This window comes from Bos indicus x Bos taurus, chromosome 5 (genome assembly GCF_003369695.1).
Source record: "Bos indicus x Bos taurus breed Angus x Brahman F1 hybrid chromosome 5, Bos_hybrid_MaternalHap_v2.0, whole genome shotgun sequence".
NCBI lineage: Eukaryota > Metazoa > Chordata > Mammalia > Artiodactyla > Bovidae > Bos > Bos indicus x Bos taurus.
Window position 1 is genome coordinate 41,771,416 of NC_040080.1, and position 18,863 is coordinate 41,790,278.

The window sequence follows — 18,863 nt, forward strand, 5'->3', positions numbered from 1 at the left end:
CAGTGGTCATATTTCTGTTATGTGAAGAAAAATAATCTGCAGCGAGAGAGAAGAATGAGACTGACACCCAGGACAGAGAGGACAAATGGAGCAAACATCCTCTACTGTTATGGTATATTTGACTTTTGTTTTGCCTAAGGTAATTTAAATTGGGATTCTGCCACTTGCAGCCAAAAGAGCACATATTTAAGTGTGATTTGGCCTGGAGAATGTTGATAGGAAGAAATGGGCAAAACCCTCAGGCTACCCCAGGCTAAAAAGTATAAGGACTTGTCTATATATCCACTCAGCCCCTGATTCAGAAGATATGAAGAGAAGCTGTATTTCTGTATGTTTTAAAGATCTCTGCGTGCGTGCGCGCTAAGTCATTTCAGTCGTGTCCAACTGTGTGTGATCCTGTGGACCGCAGCCTGCAAGGCTCCTCTGTCCATGGGATTCTCCAGGCAAGAATACTGGAATGGGTTGCCATGCCCTCCTCCAGGGGATCTTCCCAACCCAGGGATCGAACCCGAGTCTCTTAACATCTCCCCACATTGGCAAGCAGATTCTTTACTGCTAGCACTACCTAGGAAGCCCTCAAGATCTCTATATAACCATAAAGACACAAACCTATAGAAACTAAGTGTACCTTATCTGTCTACTTCTTGAAACAATAGCAAACTATATTTAAAATATCATAAATTTATTTCCTCAATTGTTGATAGATTGCATTTTGTGTTCAGAAATCTTTCCCCAGGCCGTACCCTGACACAGCACACAGAAGGGAACATTTGAGACTGCAGAGCAGCTACGTTTAACCTAGTATTGCCATCCCATGTAAGTTCCAGGAGGAAAGAAAACAGCCAAATCTTCAATGCTCGCAACATTTAATTAGATTAGCTTCTTCCATCAGAGAAATGAGGACCATGAACATTAGATTTTGCTATCCCTCACCCATGAGAACAGTAAGCAATGGGTAAGGGAGAGGCCACGAGTGTTACAGTAGAAGAAGTCCCTCCTTATGGAAACATGAGGCAAGAGGAAAGGAAGTTCCTCCCTAAGGAGTGTTTGTTTAATCAGAATCCATTCCCCTCCCTTCATTGTGTAGCCTGGATGTTGTTTGGGTGGGATTGGCCTTACCACTAACTCTAGGGTAAGGCTTTGTGAACCTATGACCTTTTCAAGGGTTAATGATTTAGAGATGTACAATTGTCCTAAGCTGGTCTACTTAGTGTCAGGTTCAGAACCTTTGTTTGACAGTTGGAGAAAGGAGCACCATCTTCTCATCTTGGATGTTAGTAAGGAAAAATACAGAATTGCTGGCCCTATGGGGGAAAGCCAGACCAAGGATGAAGCCAACATACAGATCAGTGCAGAGAGTAGAGAAACTCTGAAAAGCAGATTGTATCGTGAACTCTGGGTCAAATCACACAAGAAGCCAGCTCAGTATCTGAAATTTATCAGTTAATGTGAGCCAATACATTCCTTTTAGTGTTTCAGCCAGTTTGAATTATTTTTCTTTTACTTGCAATTAAAAGTATGCCCCCTCAAATAAGGGGATTGATCTGTATATTCTAAACCTAAAAGGAAAGAATATGTAAGTCCATATTTTGGAGGAAAAAACAACCCAGCCTTATCTCTTCTCAAGGAGGTAACAATAAGCCACTAGAATCTCGGGCAGCTAGGGCAGGCTCCCCACTGAGAATCAGGGCCCATAGAATGAGGAAGAAATTGATAGTTTCTTTGGTTGGATGGATTCCTTGTCACAAAGCCAAGATTGAGAATATAAGAGTAGTGATTAAAATACAGATCTTCCATCAAAGTTTAGAACACTCCTACCTTTTGTTTCAACAGTTCTGCTTCTCAGAACCTCTGCTACAAAAACACACAAGTAAAGGATACTGTGTGCAATGATATTACCTGAAACATTGCTTATGATATTAAAAAAAAATGGAGACAATCTTATTTCTACCAAGAGGAAATGGTTATATAAATTATAGTATATTTATGTGGGGTAATGCTAAGAAAGAAGTTGCACTGATGGAAAAAAAAATTATCCACTATATGGTTGAATGGAAAATCAAGAAAGAAAATATGTAGTATGATTCTGTGTTAAAAATAAACTATACAAATGCTTGTGCTTAAAAAATATGAAAAGCGTAACTTTTTATTTTTCATATCTCTGAATATTAAATTTATAATTATTAAAAATTGCACAACAGGCATCTGTTGCTTTTTTTGTAATTCAAAATCTTTCTTTTTAAGTGTGTATGTGTATTTTTCTGTGAGAAAAGATTATCAACATTGTGAATCATAGTCATTCTCATATACATAACTCACACTTGTAACTATTTTACTGACTTATTCTTAAGGGTAATTCAAATGACTATAGATAAAGTAATATTGAATATATGCATATACACACATGCATGCATAATGGAGAATGAATTGACAATTCTTTTTTTAATAATTTTATTTATTTACTTTTGGTTGCTCTGGGTCTTCATTGCTGCATTGCTGCATGCGGGTTTTCTCTAGTCGAATGCACAGGCTTCTCACTGTGATAGCTTCTCTTGTTTCAGAGGCCGGGCTCTAGGGCATGTGGGCTCAGTAGTTGTGGCACACGGGCTCAGTTGTTCCAAGGCATGTGAAATCTTCCCGGAGCAGGGAGCAAACCCATGTCCCTTGCATTAGCAGGCAGATTCCCAATCCCTAGACTACCAGGGAAGTCCTCAAGAATTCTTACTGAATGCCTACTGTATGTCAGGCAGTGTTCTAGTGATATGTCAAAGAGTCCTATAGATTTACAGTGTTGCACATAAGGAGATCCAAAATAGTCTTAAGAATACAAGTAACTATAAATGTTGAAATGTAGCAGGGTGTAATGTTTATGTATGCATAATTTTCAATCAAAACTAATTTGGCTATTCAGTAATGAACTCGATTTCATGTTATAAATGTGTAATCTTCCTCAGTTTCAACTATAAATTTCATGGTTGAAACCACCAAATTGAAGAGCCAACTAAATAAAACTACCAATCTTGATTTGGGTGTATTTTGGATCCACCATTTTTAGACTCTTACCACATGCCGGAATTTAAACCCAGGTTCTCAGTTTCAGACTTCGTATACAATTTCGAATACCTTCTCTAAATCACAAAACTCTCACTCATCTACTTTCTCCCACTCTGAATTCAGAAGCATTTGTAATTAGTCCTACATAATTTATTCTCGCAATATTAATTAATTCATATATATAAATCTTCTTCTTCTAACTTGTGTAGCTGAGAGCTTATGGAGGTTAGGAACTGTTTTCTCTCTCCTCACATCCACACATCACAGTTTACTCTTTCAGAAAGTTGACTAAATGCATCCCTCGGCTTCCTCGACAAAGAGCATATGCTTAAACTAAAAATAGAACACAGATCCTCTGTGTTTTTCAGTCATAATCAATAAGACTATTCATGAGGCAATTATTTTAAGCTTAGCAATTTAGACATAACCACATCATTGAATTAGCCTTGAAATCTTAGAAAGAAATCGTAGGATGTTTATTAACCTTAGTTGCTTCTAAGCAACTGTTATCCTCCAAGCTTAGAACTCCCTCGGTCATTTCTAGGGAGCAATTTTAGATTACATAACAGTTTTTAGAATACATTGTGGAAAGCACCGCTTCTGCTTTAGGGAAACTACGGACTCTTCCTCTCACAACCTCTCTCCCTCTCCCCCTCTTTTTGTAAAAGAATTCTTCTCCTATAACTATTTCCTTGAACTTCAGACTCCAACGATAATTAAAGGTAACAAGAAAGATGCTGGGAGAAAAGCCAATTTAATTGTACTGTACTGAATAATTGTCTCTGACTTCCAGCTTGCCCATTGTGATTTTTTGGCAGGAAAGAAATTAATATCAGACGCCAACAATCTTCAAACAAGTAAAAATTATAATCTGGTGGGTGCCTATTTAAAGTAACAGAATCCAAGGCAACACAAGAGGCTTAATTTTAGATATGCATGTTATTAACTAAGAGTAGGAAAGAACACTGTCTAGTACTGAAGAACCAAGGGCAGGAAATAACCATTTTAAATTTTACACTCCCATTTCTTCAAGGTTTCAGCTAGATAATATAGTTTCAACTCTCTGTATTTAGCTGTTCTGTCCTTAAATTTAATTGTTTGCTTAACTTTTATCATTTTACAGAATTGCTATCTAGGCTTATAAAACACCAAACTCCATGTCTTAGTTAAGACTGCAAGTAACAAATTATCATAGACTGGGAGGTTTAAGCATAGAAATTTATTTCTCACAGTTTTGAAGGCTGAGAAATCCAAAAGCAAAGGGCCAGCTTAGTGGTTTGGGAAGAGTGGTCTTTCTGGTGTGCAGACAGCCATCTTCAAGTTATCTCTTCACATGGTGGTGAAGGGTGTTGGTGGTAAGGGTGACAAGAGTGTCTTATTTAGGGATATAGAAGATAATTGATAGCTAGAAATGTTAAAATATTGCGGAACCATCTTTCGAACATTGTTGGGTAAAAGTTCTGGAGACTCCTCTAAGACGAAATGTGACCAGATTATAATAAAGAACTAAGCCAATAACAGAATTAAAATTTTTTCACCTTAAAAAAGTAAACTAATGAGAAATGAAAAACTTGCTAAGTTAATATCCGAATTTAGATTCTAAAATATCTGTCTTGTCTAGTAATGTATTGCTAGGCAGCAGCTACACAAAGGTAGCAATTAATGTGACAGCAGTTGAGCATTAAGACCAAATTAGGGGGAATTATTTACTCTCATTGCTATAATTGGAAGTATATAGGAGACACCCAAAAACTACTAAAAGGAAATTATGGATAAATACATACTACTTTTTATTCATCTTGAAATGTACAATTTCACAGAACCCTTTCAAGAAAAAAAAAAAGAGAACCTAAAGCAGGTGAAATACAGAAAATAATTTACTGTCTGGTATCCTGTGTCCTTTTTTTTTGAACAGCAGCACTCTCCAAAGACTACACAAATATTGAACTTTTTTCTTAAATTTTTTGTTTTGGAAATTTCCAAACATAGACAAAGTAGAAAGAATGGAATAATGAGCCCCTGTGTACTGATTCCCTCATAGCTATGTACTGGGCTTCCCACGTAGCTCAGTTGGAAAAGAATCTGCCTGCAGTGCAGGAGACCCAGGTTCAATTCCTGGGTTGGGAAGATTCCCTGCAGAGGGAAATGGCAATCCACTCCAGTATTCTTGCCTGGAGAATCCCATGGACAGAGGAGCCTGGCAGGCTATAGTCCTTGGGGTCACAAGAGTCGGACACAACTTAGCGACTAAACTGCTGCTATGTACTGATTACCTGGATTCAATATTTATCACTATATGGCCAATCTTGTTTCATTTATAACCCCACACTCCACTACACTAGATTATTGGAAATTAACTGTCAGATATAAAATATCTCATCAGAAATACTATAGTATGTACATCTAAAATATTGACTCTTTTTTAAAAAGCACAATCATAATGCCCATTTACAAATGTGAAAAAAAGAAAACTTTAATACCAAATAATATACAGTAAGCAATATTAAGGTCTTACTGATAGTTACCTAGCTTAGATAAAAATAGTAATACAAACATTTTTTCAGATTGAACTTTCAGGAATTTGAATTTTAAGTTTGTCTCCATGTATTATTTTGTTATGCTGAAATTATGTTAAAATGAATATATCTTATAAATCACATTCCCATATTTGATAGATTTGTTGCGTAGGTGGTTAATTTTATCCAAGGATTAGAAATAGAGCAAGTTGATTATTTGTAAGACAACAAAAAGGGCAAAACTGAAACCCAATCTCTGATTTTGAAAACAATTTCTCTGAATCCAGAATGAAAGGGGAAATATTTTAACACCAACCTTACTAACATCACGGCTGACTTTCAGCTGGCTTTACACTGCAGTTGTTGCACTCTGTTAAAATATTAAAATTCTTCCTAAAAGGTGAAAACTCCCCCTAGCACTTCCTCCTCCTCCTCCCCCTTACCTAGCCCCTGGCTTCTCTGGCCCTCTCTGGGGCAGGATTGGTCTCTGATGGGCCCACACCTAGTAGACATGCTTGATGCCCAATTGGTCCCTCATCTTGTACCATCTCACAGGAAACCTGCCATGGCTGCTTGTGGGAACTGAAGCCTTCATAGGATACCAAAATGGTGGCTACACACTTTAAATATCACTTTTACCTAAATCCCTTTATTATTTCCTCCTATTTGGGAGTTTGTGTGTGTGTGTGTATGCACTCAATCATGTCTGACTCTGCGACCCCATGGACTGTAGCCCTCCAACCTTCTCTGTCCATGGAATTTTCCAGGGAAGAATACTGGAATGAGTTGCCATTTCCTACTCCAGAGGATCCTCCGAGCCAGAAATCAAACGCATTTCTCTTGCACCTCCTGCATTAGCAGGCAGATTCTTACCACTGTGCCACCGGGGAAGCTCATTTGGGAGTTTAGGTGAATTTAGTTTAGGGAAACTGAGATCAGCATGGATTTCAGTCTGACCTGGTGCAGAGCAGGATTCATCTCTTGCTTTCTAGGCAAATTCTGAGTTATAACATCTTCATATGTAAAATGAAGATAAAATAATTCATCAGATTAGAGAAAGCATTAAATAAGGTCATCCTTCAATGTCTAAGTATCTAAATTTCTGATGTAGAAGTTAATTTTACTCTGCCCAACTTCTTCCTCACATGTTGCTGTTGTTCAGTTGCTAAGTCATGTCCAGTACTTTGTGACCCCATGGATTACAGCACACCAGGCTTCACTGTCCTTTACCATTTCCTGGAATTTCCTCAAACTCATGTCCATTGATGAGATGCTATCCAAACATCTCATCCTCTGTCAAGTCCTCTTGCCCTCAACCTTTCCCAGCCTCAAGGTCTTTTCCAGTGAGTTGGCACTTCCTATCAGGTGGCCAAAGTATTGGAGCTTCAGCTTCAGCATCGGCCCTTCCAATGAGTATTTAGTTGATTTCCTTTAGAATTGACTGCTTGATCTCTTTGCAGTCCAAAGGACTAAGAGTCTTCTTCAGCACCACAGTTTGAAAGCATCAATTCTTTGGGCTCAGCCTTCTTTATGGTCCAACTTTCACATCCGTACATGACTACAGGAAAGACCATACATTTGACTATAAAGACGTTTGTCAGCAAAGTAATGTCTCTGCTTTTTACTATACTGTCTAGGTTCATCATAGCTTTGTTTCCAAGGAGCAAAGGTCTTTTAACTTCATGGATGCAGTCACTGTTCACAGTGACTTTGGAGCGCAAGAAAATAAAATGTCACTACTTCCACTTTCCCTCCTTCTATTTGCCATGAAGTGAGGCACCAGTGACCTCCAAAGTCAGTCTCTCCCATCAGGAAGCTTCCATAAACCTCTTATCCTTATCCATCAGAGGGCAGACAGAATGAAAGCCATGATCACAGAAAACTAACCAAACTGATCAAATGGACCACAGCATTGTGTAACTCAGTGAAACAATGAGCCATGCCATGTAGGGCCACCCAAGATGGATGGGTCATAGTGGAGAGTTCTGACAAAATGGGGTCCACTGGAGAAGGGAATGGCAAACCACTTCAGTATTCTTGCCTTCAGAACCCCATGAACAGTGTAAAAACACAGAAAGATATGATATTGAAAGATGAACTCCCCCAGGTCAGTAGATGCCTGATATCCTACTGGAGAAGAGTGGAGAAATAACTCTAGAAAGAATGAAGAGACAGAGCCAAAGCAAAAACAATGCCCAGGTGTGGATATGACTGGTAATGGAAGTAAAGTCCGATGCTGTAAGAACAATATTGCATAGGAAAGGTTTGGTCCATGAATCAAAGTAAATTGGAAGTGGTCAAGCAGGAGATGGCAAAAGTCAAGAGTGAACATCGACATTTTAGGAATCAGTGAACTCGAATGGACTGGAATGAGTGAATTTAATTCAGATGATCATTATATCTACTTCTGTGAGCAATAATTCCTTAGAAGAAATGGAGGAGCCATCATAGTCAACCAGAGTCTGAAATGCAGTTCTCGGGTGCAATCTCAAAAACAACAGAATGATTTCTGTTGGTTTTCAAGGCAAACCATTCAATATCACAGTAATACAAGTCTATGTGCCAATCACTAGTGCTGAAGAAGCTGAAGCTGAACAATTCTATTAAAACCTACAAGACCTTCTAGAATTAATACCAAAAAGAGATGCCCTTTTCATCATAGGGAACTGGAGTGCAAAAGTAGGAAGTCAAGAGGTAACTGGAGTAATGGGCAAGATTGGCCTTGGAGTACAAAATGAAGTAGGGCAAAGGCTAACAGAGCTTTGTCAAGAGACTACACTGGTCATAGCAAACACCCTCTTCCAACAACACAAGAAAAGATCTACACATGGACATCACCAGATGGTCAATACTGGAATCAGATTGATTATATTCTTTGCAGCTGAAGATGGAAAAGCTCTATACAGTCAGCAAAAACAAGATCAGGAGGTGACTGTGGCTCAGATAACGAGCTGCTGCTGCTAAGTTGCTTCAGTCATGTCTGTGCAACCCCATAGACGGCAGCCCACCAAGCTCCCCCGTCCCTGGGATTCTCAAGGCAAGAACACTGGAGTGGGTTGCTATTTCCTTCTCCAATGCATGAAAGTGAAAAGTGAAAGGGAAGTCGCTCAGTCGTGTCCGACTCTTAGCGACCCCATGGACTGTAGCCCACCAGGCTCCTCCATCCATGGGATTTTCCAGGCAAGAGCACTGGAGTGGGGTGCCATTGCCTTCTCTGCAGATAATGAGCACCTTATTGCAAAATTCAGGCTTAAATTGAAGGAAGTAGAGAAAACCGCTAGACCATTCAGATATGACCTAAATCAAATCCCTTATGATTTTACAGTGGAAGTGACAAATAGAATCAAGGGATTAGATTTGATAGACTGCCTGAAGAACTATGGACCAAGGTTCATGACATTGTACAAGAAACAGTGATCAAGACCATTCCCAAGAAAAAGAAATGCAAAAAGGCTGTCTGAGGTTGTCTGAGGAGGCCTTACAAATAGCTGAGAGAAGAAGAGAAGCGAAAGGCAAAGGAGAAAAGGAAAGAGATATCCATCTGAATGCAGAGTTCCAAAGAATAGCAAGGAGAGATAAGAAAGCCTTCTTAAGTGATCAATGCAAAGAAATAGAGGAAAACAATAGAATGGGAAAGACTAGAGATCTCTTCAAGAAAATTAGAGATACCAAGGGAACATTTCATCCAAAGATGGGCAAACATCTTGCAAAATGCCAGGCTGGATGAGCACAAGCTGGAATCAAGACTGTCAGGAGAAAAATCAATAACCTCAAATATGCAGATGACACCATCCTTAACGCAGAAAGTGAAGAGGAACTAAAGAACTTCTTGATGAAAGTGAAAGAGAGTGAAAAAACTGGCTTAAAACTCAACATTCAAAAAATTAGGATCGTGGCATATGGTTCTATCATTTCATGGCAAATAAATGGGGAAAAAGTGGAGACAGTGTCAGATTTCATTTTCTTGGGCTCCAAAATCACTGTGGATGGTAACTGCAGCCATGAAATTAAAAGACACTTGTTCCTTGGAAGAAAAGCTATGACCAGCCTAGACAACATATTGAAAAGCAGAGACATTACTTTGCCAACAAAGGCTCCATCTAGTCAAAGCTATGCTTTATCCAGTAGTCGTGTATGTGTATGAGAGTTGGACTATAAAGGAAGCTGAGGGCTGAAGAAATGATGCTTTTGAACTATGGTGTTGTGGAAGACTCTTGAGAGTCCCTTGGACTGCAAGGAGATCAAACCAGTCAATCCTAAAGGAAATCAGACCTGAATATTCACTGGAAAGGCTATTGCTAAAGCTGACGTGCCAATACTTTGGCCATCTAATGTGAAGAACTGTCTCATTGGAAAAGACCCTGATTCTGGGCAAGAATGAAGGCAGGAAAAGAAGGGGGTGACAGAGGATGAGATGGTTGGATAACATCAGCGACTTGATGGACATGAGTTTGAGCAAGCTCCAGGAGTTGGTTATAGCCTGGCATGCTGCAGTCCATGGAGTTGGACATGACTGAGTAATTGAACTAAACCAAACTGATGGCACCAGAGGGTTTCCCAGGTGGCACTAGTGGCAAAGAACTCGCCTGCCAATATAGGAAACATGAGAGATGCAGGTACAACCCCTGGGTTGGGAAGATCCCCTGGAGGAGGGCATGGCAACCCACTACAGTATTGTTGGCTGGAGAATCCCATGGACAAAGGAGCCTGGTGGGCTACAGTCCATGGGGTCGCACAGAGTCGGACACGACTGAAACAATTTAGCACACATGCATGATGACACTGGATGCCATGATCTTGGTTTTTTTTTAAATGTTGAGCTTCAAGCCACCTTTTTACTCTCCTCTTTCACCTTCATCAAGAGACTCTTTAGTTCCTCTTCACTTTCTGCCTTTAGAGTGGTATTGAATATCTGAGTTTGTGGATATTTTTCCCAGGAATCTTGACTTCAGCTTGCGATTCATCCAGCCCGACATTTAGCATGATATACTGTGCACATACTGACTTCCCTGGTGGCTCAGACAGTAAAGCGTCTGTCTACAATGTGGGAGACCCGGGTTCGATCCCTGGGTTGGGAAGATCCCCTAGAGAGGGAAATGGCAATCCACTCCAGGACTATTGCCTGGAAAATCCCAGGGACAGAGGAGCCTACGGGTCGAAAAGAGTCGGACACGACTGAGCGACTTCACTTCACTCTGCACATAAATTATAAAGAAGCAGGGTGACAATATACAGCCTTGACATACTCCTTTCCCAGTTTTGAACCAGTCTGTTGTTCCATGTCCAGTTCTAATGGTTGCTTCTTGACCAGCATACAGGGTTTTCAAGAGACAGGTAAGTGGTCTGGCATTGCTCTCTTTAAGAATTTTCCAGAGTTTCTTGTGATCTACATAGTCAAAGGCTTTAGCGTAGTCAATGAAGCAGAAGTAGGCATTTTTTCTGGAATTCTCTTGCTTTCTTGATGATCCCACGAATGTTGGCAATTTGATCTCTGGTTCCTCTGCCTTCTCTAAACCCAACTTCTACATCTGGAAGTTCTCATGTACTGCTGAAGCCTAACTTGAGGAATTTTGAGCATACCCTTGCTAGCATGTGAGATGAATGCAACTGTATGGTAGTTTGAACTGTCTTTGGCATTGCCCTTCTTTGTGACTGGAGTGAAAACTGACCTTTTCCAGTATTGTGCCCACTGCTGAGTTTTCCAAATTTGCTGACATATTGAAGTTCTCCTGATTTCAGCTCATGGCCCCACCATACATACTTGCTTAGGCCCCCAACCAGAACCCATCGTTGATTCTTTCTTCCTCTTACTACTAACATCTAAATCCCCAGCAATGGAGCTTATTTCAAACCACTTTTTAATATCTCCATTGCTAGCATTCTACTTCAGCAATCCTCAAACGTTTTGGTCTCAGGGTTCCTTCACACTCTTGGAAATTCCTGTTTTGGACTCCAAAGACCTGTTATGTTTATGTGAGTTGTATTAATATTTATCATTAGAAATCAGAGCTGAAACAATTTAAAATATTTATTTACCCTTTAAAAAATAAGTCTGTATCATGTTAATATAAATAATACACTTTTTAAATAGACATGCTGCTGCTAAGTCGCTTCAGTCGTGTCCGACTCTGTGCAACCCCATAGACGGCAGCCCACCAGGCTCCCTCGTCCCTGGGATTCTCCAGGCAAGAACACTGGAGTGGGTTGCTATTTCCTTCTCCAATGCATGAAAGTGAAAAGTGAAAAATGAAAGGGAAGTCGCTCAGTCGTGTCCGACTCTTAGCGACCCCATGGACTGCAGCCTACCAGGCTCCTCCATCCACGGGATTTTCCAGGCAATAGTACTGGAATGGGGTGCCATTGCCTTCTCCATATCCCCCTAAATTTAGTGATAATAGTAGCATTGCTTTACTTTTTTTGCCAATCTCTTTAATGTCTGATTTTTTTCAAAAAGGCTGGATTTTCTTTCATAGCTACTTCTGCATTCAATTTGCTGCAATATCACATGTCACATAGCCTCTGGAAAATTCTGCTGTATACTCATGAAAGAATGAGAATAAGAAAGGCAAGTAATGTCTTACTGCTATTATGAAAGTACTTTTGACCTTACAAACCCACAAGAATGTCTCAGAGGGATCTTCAGGGCTCCCCAGAAAGCACTTTTTAACATTAAAAAAAAAAATGGAGCTATACTTTGTATACCATAAACTTCACCCTTTCAAGATCAACAGGGGATTCCCTGGTGGTCCAGTAGTTGGGACTCAGGGTTCCAATGCTGGGGGTCTGGGTTCAATCCCTGGTGGAAGGACTAAGAGCACATGAGATGTGTAGTGAGGCCAAAATAAAAAAAAAGGAAAGACCGATGGTTCAGTAGTTTTCAGCATGTTTACAAAGTCGTGCAATTATCTCTGCATTAGCAATCTTTACCCATTGCCTCTCATACCAACCCCTGATAACCACTGATCTACTTTCTTTTTCTAAGGATTTGCCAATTCTGGGTGCTTTATAAAAACTGAATTGGACTTTCAATTCAGTGGTCTTCTTTTACTTAGTATAGTATTTTCAGAGTTCATGTGTAGCATCTATCAGTACTTCATTTACTCATATGGCTTAATAATATTCCATTACATGGATATATACTACATTTTACTTATTCATTAGTTGATAGACATTTGAATTCTTTCCACTTTTTAGCTATGATCAATAATGTTGCTATGAACATCAGTGTGCAAGCTTTTGTGTGGACATGTGTTTTCCCTTTTCTTGGGTATATACCAAGAAGTAGAACTGCTAGGTCATATAGCAAATCAATGTTTAGTTTTTTAAGGAAACACGAAACTACCAAGACCATACTTTGAGCTCTATTTCCCTGGTCTGAACCATCCTTAAATACTACCTGGACTATGACAAGAGTTGGCTAATTCTCTGGTGGCCCTACAGTTTTTATTCCACATGACTGCCAGAATCATCTTTTTAAGAGACCACATTAGACAATATTATCCCATTTTGTTAAACTCTCCAGTAAACTCCCCATTACACATAGAATAAAATACGAACTCCTTCAGGGCCAAAACATGATCTAGTCCCTGCCTACCTGTTTGACTGCATCTCTTCACCATCTCTGCAACATGCTTCCTTCTAATCTTTGTATAGTTGGCTCCATCTAATCATTTAGATCTCTACTCAAAACCAACTTCCTTAGGAAGTGTTTATCTATTTGTTTAATTGTTAATTTTCACCACTGTATCCAGTTCCTAGAACTGGCACTGGTAGAGATTAAAGCCTTTGACTGTGTGGATCACAACAAACTGTGGAAGATTCTTAAAGAGATGGGAATGCCAGACCACTAACCTGCCTCCTGAGAAACCTGTATGCAGGTCAAGAAGAAACAGTTAGAACTGGACATGGAACAATGGACTGGTTCAAAATTGGGAAAGGAGTATGTCAAGGCTGTATATTGTCACCCTGCTTATTTAACTTATATGCAGAGTACCTCATACAAAATGCTGGGCTGGATGAACACAAGCTAGAATCAAGATTGCTAGGAGAAATATCAACAGCCTCAGATATACAGACGATACCACTTTCATGGCAGAAAGTGAAGAACTAAAGAGTTTCTTGATGAAGGTGAAAGAAAAGAGTGAAAAAGCTGGCTTAAAACTCAACATTCAAAAAATGAAGATAATGGCATCTGGTCCTATCATTTCATGGCAAATAAATGGGGAAAAAGTGGAAACAGTGTCAGATTTCATTTTCTTGGGCTCCAAAATCACTGCAGATGGTGACTGCAGGTATGAAATTAAAAGATGCTTGCTCCTTGGAAGAAAAGCTATGACAAACCTAGACAGTGTATTAAAAAGCAGAGATACCACTTTGCCAACAAAGGTCCATATAATCAAAGCTATGGTTTTTCCAGTAGTTATGTACCAATGTGAGAGATGGACCATGAAGAAGGCTGAGTGCTGAAGAATTGATGCTTTTGAACTGTGGTGCTGGAAAAAACTCTTGAAAGTCCTTGGACAGCAAGGAGATCAAACCAGTCAATCCTAAAGGAAATCAACCTTGAATACTCATCGGAAGGACTGATGCTGAAGCTGAAGCTCCAATACTTTGGCCACCTGATGTGAAGAGCCGACTCATTTGTAAAGACCCAAATGCTAGGAAAGATTGAGGGCAAGAGGAGAAGGGGGCGACAGAGGATGAGATGGTTGGATAGCATCTCTGACTCAACGGACATGAGTTTGAGCAAACTCAGGGAGATAGTGAAGGACAGGGAAGCCAGGAATGCTATAGTTCATGGTGTTGTAAAGAGTTGGACATGGCTTAGCTACTGAACAACAACAACAAGAGATTCAGTAAATATTTTGGAATGAGTACATCAATAAAAGGCACAGGTATCTGGTGTTTCTGTTGCTGCATAACAAACTATCCCCAAACTTAATGTTGAAAAACAACTGTTCACTTGGGCTAGGCTTAGCTGAGTGATTTTTCTATTGGTCTTACCAGTGGTCACTTGTGTATCTGCAATCAGCTGGCATACTGAGTGAGGCCTCCCAGCTCCCTGGTCAGCTGACCTCCCAGCTTTATGTGGTCCCTACAACCAGGTAATTGGATTTCATACATGGCAGCTCAGGGCTCCCAAGAGCAAAAAGTGGAAGCTACTATCGTTTCAAGACTGAAGCCTGGACCTAGCACAGCATCACTTCTGGCATATATTATTGGTTAATAGGGTCAACAATGTCAGCCCAGATTCAAGAGACTGCACAGAGGCTTCACTACTGGGAGTGTTTCATGGGAGACAGGGTTAGAAGTAGGGGTAGGGGTAGATGGAGTTATTATGAAAAATATATCACCTTATGTTTTATGTTATAGTAGCTTTTTAAAGTATTTACAATCTCATATCATGAACAGCCTTAAGAACATAGCAGGGCTAATATGACAATTATTGCCTCCATGACAATTAGCATTCTGAAAATGAGAGGTCAAAGCAGAAAGTTAATTATAAATGAGAATATCTGTGGATCCTGTGACCTGGCAGTTTATCTGAATGAGTGAATTACAGGGAGAGCTGTGTGTTCCCTGTATCTTCCTTGCACATCTACATGCACCTGCCAAGCACTGAGCACTGACAATTAAAGCTTTACTTCTTTTCAATTTCATTTTTCATGAAGCTGTAACAATAGAGAGGAAGATGGAAGGTATGTAGAATCTTACCACCTCAAGGCAATACTTTTAATTTCTGCATATTTCCTTCCAGACTTTACCCAGATGTGTGCAGGGTTTTACATAATTACCATCATAGTACATATGCTTTTCAATTTTACATTTTTTCCTTTTATAGTAGTAGTAGTTTAGTCGCTAAGTCATGTCCGACTCTTGTGACCCCGTGGACTGGCCTGCCAGTCTCCTCTGTCCATGGGATTCTTCAGGCAGGAATACTGGAGTGGACTACCATTTCCTTCTCCAGGGAATCTTCCCAACACAGAAATTGAACCCGGGTCTCCTGCACTGCAGGCAGACTCTTTACCAACTGAGCTACGAGTAACACTTATTCATGTTATTTCATAATCTTTTCAATTATTATGGCTTTTTATTCCTGTGAGTTGGTGCGTGACAATTGATTTAGTCATTTACCTATTGGTAGACTTGTAGATTGTTTCCACTGTTTGGAGGTTTTTTCCTACAAAAGCTGTGATGAACTTCTGTTTTGTACTTCTCTGGCATAATTTCCATGCGATATATTCCTAAAAAGATTATGAGTTGTGATTGGTTGTATGTTCTAAAGATGGCCACATAATATCTCCCAACCCCATTGCGCTTCTGCAACAAGGACTTGACACTCCCCTTGAACCTCAATGGGCTCTGTGACTACTTTGACTGTTAGAATACGGCAGTGGTAACACTGTTCCTGTTTCAGGTATAGCCCTTAATTGGCCTTAGTAACATCTATTTCCTACTTCTAGAAAGTGCAGCTTTCTCGAAACCACTGTGCTATGAGAAGCTCAAGCCACATGAAGAAGCCCTGGGGTCTGAAGCCCCAGGTGGGCATCAAGAAGAGCCCAAGGATCACTGAGACGTCAGACACATGAGCAAAGACGCCACCTAGAAGGCTATCACTAGACCTTGCTGCCCCCACATGAAGCCAGGCAGACAGACTGCCCTGTGGAGTCCTCAAATTGCTTACCTGTAAAAACACTTGCAAAATAAATGGTTGAAAAGGGCTTCCCTGGTGGTCCGGTGGTTTAGAATCCACCTGCCAATGCAAGGGACACTGGTTTGATCCCCGGTCCAGGGAGATCCCCTATACTGCAGAGCAACTAAGCCTATGTACCACAACTACTGAGCCAGCTCTCTAGAGCCGGAGAGCCATAACTACTGAGCCCATGAGCTGCTATTATTGAAGTCCAAATGCCTCGAGCCTCCACAACAAAAGCCACCACAATGAGAAGCCTGCATGTTGCAACAGAATAGCCCCTACTCACCCACCACAGCCAAATAAATAAATAAATCCTTTAAAAAAATGGTTATATTAAGCTCTACAACTTGTGATAGTTAGCTATTAACAGGTATTTAAAATGTGGGTCCAAAGGTAAAATTTTATTTTCTCTAAATGCTAACAAATGCATTCCTAAGAGGACTGAAACAGTTTATACAGTTTGCAGTGCCTCGGAAAGTCTATATGCTTGTCAAGGTGCAAGCCTTAGAAGGATTTTGTTCTCCAACTGTTCCTGTCTCTCTTTGGGAGGAATTTTAGTTTGCCTTTCATCTGAATAGGTGGCCACTCATTGAGGAAGTCCTCCTCTGCTTTCTTAGCTCATTCTCTAGTTTGCTTCCTGTCAATCCCCCACTGTAAGCTCTGCTCATCTTCAAGCAAAACTAATACTTAACCATTCATCTATTTTGAATTTAAACACACAACGCTGTCTGAGCTTACGTGAAGAAAGTTTACCTTACGTGAAGAGAGGACTGCGTGTGTGTGGACATCTGCAGTTGTGCTTAAGTAGCTCAGTTGTGTCTGACTCTTCACGACCCTATGGACTGTTAGCCCACCAGTCTCCTCTGTCCATGGGGATTCTCCAGGTAAGAGTACTGGAGTAGGTTGCCATGCCCTCCTCCAGGGGATTTTCCCAACCCAGGAATCGAACCCAGGAATCGAACCCAGGTCTCCCGTATTGCAGGTGGATTCTTTACTGTCTGATCTGCCAGGGAAGCCCCTAGAAAGATTCATAATTAGAACCTTCTTAGATGTAAAGAACACCCCACTCCAGTACTCTTGCCTGGAAAATCCCATGGATGGAGGAGCCTGGGGGGCTACAGTCCATGGGGTCGCTAAGAGTTGGACATGACTGAGCGACTTCACTTTCACTTTTCACTTTCATGCATTGGAGAAGGAAATGATAACCCAATCCAGTGTTCTTGCCTTGAGAATCCCAGGGACGGGGGAGCCTGGTGGGCTGCCATCTATGGGGTCACACAGAGTCAGACACGACTGAAGCGACTTAGCAGCAGCAGCAGTAGCAGCTGTAAAGAAAAAGGGCGGGAGCTAACTTTCCAAATATGGCGCCACACGTAGTTTCCCAAAGGAGGGAAGGGGACCAGACAAGTTGGTCAAGCTCCTTCCAGTTACGGGATCCTCTGATTCACATCCTCTTTATAAGAACAGGCAGGGTTTGGTTTTGTTTTCAAGACGGGGAGAGCATTGTCTCCTGACATGGTGGGGAGGAGAGGGAGAGGAATCTCTTCAGGAAAGAGGAAGGAGTGGTCGAGTGGGGAGGGTGGTGAGACCCACTGCACGCACTTCCTGGCTGAGGACGTCAGGCTGTTTCTCCTCATGCCCTGCATGGATTTTGAGCATTTTCATAAATCCTCAGAACTAGTTCAAATCATCAGCTTGTACTTGACAGTTTTATTCCCTTGGCTCTAGGAAGGGAAAGTAAATCAAAGCTTGACTTCTCAGAACCTGACAAGAGCGTGTAATAAAGACGTTCCCTGAGGTGGAGGGCAGGCGTGGGGAGCCTCTCAGGTCTACCGCAGATTCAGGCTGCTCCAGGACACATTGCAAAATGCAGGAGTTACAAGATTGCCCAGCCCCACAGTGGAACATGTGAGCAGCTTCAAGCTGTGTCACTGCAGATGGAAAGGCTCTGAAAGGAGAGGACAGAATGAGAGGGAGATGGTCTACATGCAGGCTGGACTCCTTACAGGCAAAGGGAAGTAAGCAGCACAGCAATCACCCTGCAGCGGGTGTGGGCTGTGCAGCATTGTAACACTGAGACTCCCCAAAGCCCTGGAAGAGAGCTGGGCCCTCAACAGAGTTTGAACTAAAATGCGGTTTCAACATATGTGCTGATGTTGCCTCATTTCAAGTTTTAGTTTTTATTGATCCACTTGTGCGTGCGTGCATGCTTAGTCACTCATTTGTGTGACCCTGTGTATTGAAGCCTGTCAGGCTCCTCTGTCTATGGGATTATCTCAGCAGAATACTTGAATGGGTTGCCATTTCCTTCTCCAGGGGCTCTTCCCGACCCAGGGATCAAACCAGTGTCTGCTGTGTCTCCTTGCATTAGCAGGTGGATTCTTCACCACTGAGTCACCAGGATTCAGTTGTAGGCCGGAAGAAATGCAAGAGCCACACAAGTTATACATTCTAAACAGTTCAGTTTGCCAGTTCAGTTTAGTCGCTCAGTCGTGTCCAGCTCTTTGCAACCCCATGAATCGCAGCACGCCAGGCCTCCCTGTCCATCACCAACTCCCGGAGTTCACTCAGACTCACGTCCATCAAGTCAGTGTTGC